Raw genomic sequence first — 4,354 nt, forward strand, 5'->3', positions numbered from 1 at the left:
TTTTGAAGTATTATTTTAATGTTGTTTGGAAGGAGAACTTGGGAGAGTTCAGGTGAGTCCCTGCCTTTACTCTGCCATCTTGGTTTTGGCCCCTTAAAAGCTCTCTCATTGTTCCTGTGACTACTGTTGTAGTGTAATAGCTCAATTTTATATAGCACTTTGGAGGTTATAAGGTACTTCCCTCCTAGCAATTCCACAAAGGAGCTAACAAACACTATTATTCCCATTTTGCAGATAAGGAAATTGGCTCAGAGAAGTAAAGTTTCCAAATCAGGGTCAAACAGCAAGGAAATGACAGTTAGAACTTGAACCTGAGGCTTCTGATTCCAAGTCCAGTGCTCCTTCTACTACACAGTCTGCCTTTGTTACCCCTTTCCACCATTACTTAAGGTAGTGGTGTCAAACTCAAAATAGAAACAGGGCCACTAAACCATACAGAAGGATCCCTGGGACATAATGACTTAGAAAACCACATATTAACATTATCTATGCCCTATTTTATTTTTCTTTATTTTGTTCAGTGTTTCCCAATTATATCCTCACCTGGTTAAGGCCTCCTGGGACCTGTTGTGGGTCTAGTGTTTGATACGTCTGCTTTAAAGGACTGCAGGGGCAGGCAAGCACTGTGGTATAGAAAGCCTAAGTCTAGGTCCCTACCTCAACACTTAGTAGCCATGTGGCTGTGGACCAATCACCTCACCTTTCTGAGCCTCAGTTTCTACATTTTTAAACTAGAAATAATATTTGTACCCTTGAATGACCAGGTCTGCTAAGTCTATTACACCAGTTGCCTCCTTTAAGAAAAGGGAACAAACTTTCATATGATATGGTACTTCTCTGAAAGAGTCAGTTACGAGAGAACAACTCTGCTATGCATGACCATAGGCACTTCCCCTTTCTGGGCCTCAGTTTCTTCACTTATAGAATAAAGGGGTTAGACTAGATGACTTCTAAGATGCCTTACAGCTTGATAGGAACAGGAGTGGCTTGAATAACCAAAGCTCCACTTAGTAGCTGGTATCCTGGGAAGAGGAACTAGACCTGAAAGACTCGCCAGAGGACCAAGAAAGAGTTCTCTCAAGCAGTGACGTCACACTCAAATAGAAACAGAGGCCATTCAACAGTACCTGAGGATCCCTGGGGCAAATTGACTTCATAACTCACATATTCACATTATCTATGTTCTATTGCATTTTTATTTTGTTAAATACTTCACGGTTACATTTGAAACCAGCCCATTTGACACTTTTGCTCTAAACTATTAAAAATTATGCCATTTTATCATTGAATACTTCAATTTAAATCATTTAACTGCTATGACTTAAAAAAAATAGATCCAGATAATTTGCTGCTTTTGAATTCAGTGAATACCAGTGAATTCATACTATTGTGTAATAGTGTAATGTTGAATGGGAATATTATTTCATATTTTATAGGGTATTATTCTAGGATTTTCATTTTCTTGTCTTTACGTGTCAATCACTTCCCAATAAACAATCCCTCCCTTGACACATGGGACCTTCTCATTTGAAAAAAATGTTAATAAAATGATGAAACACACCCCACTCTTCTCTGTAGAGACCATGGGCATAGAGCAGTGAATATGGTACCAGATCTAGTTACTGTGCTGCGTGGTGTTGCTTAATTGTTTTTCTACGTTACAGGAGAGTTCACTGTGGAGGGGTACATGAGGAAAAAAGTAGGACGTAAAACCAAAGAGACTCAATCAAATTTAAAAGAATAAGCCCCCCACCAAAAAAAAACAAAACCAACCAATGTTAAACAAAGCTGTTTAACACTATAATTGATAGTAAGAGTTACTTTGAGCTTTTAGCGGTGACCATTTCTTAATTGAGAGAAAGAGAGTTCTAACCTTAGTAATCTGGACTCAATATTGATATAAAAATGTTCAGTGATTCATTGATAAGTATGGCTTTCATTCATACTCATCAACATGCAGAAATCATTTAATAACTGACTTATTACATTCTCAGAGCACAATCCCCTGGTACACAAAAACCATGGGTAACATTTTTAAAAATCCTATATACTCTTTAGTCATACCAGCAAGGAAGAATACAGATAAAATTTTATAGAGGGCAAAAGGAAAGGTAAAGATTTACACATCAAAGAACCAATTGCAGAAGGGGAAGATCTATATCAGGTAAAGTAATAACTGGATCAGTAAATAGGGGATATTCATTGGAATTTGCAGACAGACAGAACAGGAACTAACCAGATAGCACCAGGTCTAAAGTTAGATGTCTCAGCTAAAGTAAATTGAGGTAATAAAGCTAAGGTAGAACTTCTTCCGTCATTAAACAGAGCTAAAATTGTGAGGGTCTCAGCTACAAAGAAAAAGGCTTCAGGTAATTCTGTGACTTGCTGTCTCAAGCAAAGTGGTGGCAGTACTCAAATTCTCTTACCATACCATCATGTTTCATCTGAATTTTTTGCTCTTTTAGCCTCTGACTGGCCTAAAAGAATTCACTATTCCACTAAACAATCACAAGCAAATCCTTTGACTTCCTCTTGCTTTGGGGGATAAAAATGTGAACTTTTTCCTAGGCTACTTATCTTATGCTGTGGGCAGATTGAAATTCTGAGACCAGGGTAGGCCCTAAATTAGGAATTACTCAAGTGGCTCTTTAATTAGCCCTCCCTATTTCTTTCTCTGTGCTCCTTTCCTCCATTCAGTGACTCTTCCTTCACCCTTACAAGTACTCAGGGTCGAACACCATCTGACAAATAAATGTTACTAAGGTGTTCTAATGATGTAACTCTTGGGTCAAGGGGTCCCCTCTGACACTGAGGGCCCAGTGGAGGGCTTCTCACTTTTCTAACTTGCTGCCCCCAACCAGTTGACCTGGGAATTTCAATTCTATGTTCCTTCTGGGTCCACATCTATTATTAGAAAAAAATCTCTTATTTGAAAAAAAAATGAACTGGATTAGATGACCTCTCAAGGTCTCTTTCAGTCGTGAAATCTCAAAATGTAACCAATCAATCAGTCAATCAAATAACAAGTACTTATTACTGGTCTACTAGGTGTCAGGTTTGTTGCTATTTGTTGAAAATCAAGTACAAAGAATGAAATCATCACTACATGCAAGGGGCTTGTGTTCTAATGGGAGAGACAACAAATAGATGCTAAATTTATACACCATAAATATAAAGTGAATAAGTAAAAATATGTGTAGAGTACTTAAATACGAAGTATAGAGAGAGAAGATACTAATGGGGGTGGGGGGAGGGAGATCAGGAAGGGTTTCCAGCAGAATATGGGGTCTGAGTTTTATCTTAAAGAAAGAGGGGGGTGCTTGCTTCAGCAGCACATTTACTAAAAATTGGAACGATACAGAGAAGATCAGCATGGCCCCTGCGCAAGGATGACACGCAAATTCATGAAGTGTTCCATATTTTCTTCAATGAGGGTGGGTGGGGAGGGAGGAAGGGAGAAAATTTGTAACCCAAAGTTTTAAAAACACATGTTAAGAAAAGAAAAAAGAAAAAGAAAAAAAAAGAAAGAGGGGGGCTTTAGGAGGTAGAGTGTCATTGTGTGTGCAATAGAAGGAAAGCCAGTTTGGATGGATCTCAGAGTGCAGGAAGGAAAGCGTTATACAATGGATCTGGAAAAGTAAGTTAGGGCCAGGTTTTATAAGGCTTTAGAGGCCTAGATAAGCCACTTGAATTGGTTTAGGAGGGGAATCACATGGTCAGATCTTCTCTTAAGGAAGATCCCTTTGGTAGCAGCATATAGGATGGACTGGAGTGATTCAAAGCTTAAGGCAGGGAGTCCAATTAGGAGGCTGTTACAATAATCTAGGTGAGAGGTGATGAGGGCCCAAACTAAGGTGGCTGGATATGAGATAGGTTGTAAGGTAGAAATGGCCTGTGAAACAACCAACGGGACAGATCAGGTGAAAGAGAGTGAGGAATATAGGACAATGCTGAAGTTATGAATTTCGCTGACTGGAAGGATGGTGGTGCCTTGGGCAGGAATAGGGAGGGACATGTGGAAGAGGGGAAAATGTAAGGGGATAAAAACGAGTTCAGTTTTAGATAGTTGGAAGTGTCCAACAGGCAATTGGTGATGTGAGACTGAAGCTTGGGGGAGAAACTGAGGCTAGAGAGAAAGAACTGGGAGTCATCTGTATAGCTATGACAGTCCCAGGGGAGCTGATGAAACAACCAAGAAAGAGTATAAGAAAGACGAAAAAAGGGCCCAGAACAGAAGCCTGAGGTACACCCACATTGAAGGGCTGTTATATAAATAATGAACCAGGAAAGAGGCCTGAGGAGTTGCCAGACATGTGGACTGTGAACCAGGACAGAATAGAACCACCAAGACCCA

At 39.6% G+C, this 4,354-nt stretch overlaps 1 non-coding gene across 1 annotated transcript; it reads left to right on the plus strand.

The window, feature by feature from the left end:
* The first annotated feature begins 3,316 nt into the window (after positions 1-3,316).
* On the plus strand, positions 3,317-3,424 carry LOC114026538. Its single transcript, XR_003567133.1, has one exon. It is a non-coding gene; the product is annotated as a U6 spliceosomal RNA (small nuclear RNA).
* Positions 3,425-4,354: the final 930 nt, after the last annotated feature.

The sequence above is a fragment of the Vombatus ursinus genome, unplaced genomic scaffold (genome assembly GCF_900497805.2).
Source record: "Vombatus ursinus unplaced genomic scaffold, bare-nosed wombat genome assembly UNPS02004691.1, whole genome shotgun sequence".
Lineage (NCBI taxonomy): Eukaryota > Metazoa > Chordata > Mammalia > Diprotodontia > Vombatidae > Vombatus > Vombatus ursinus.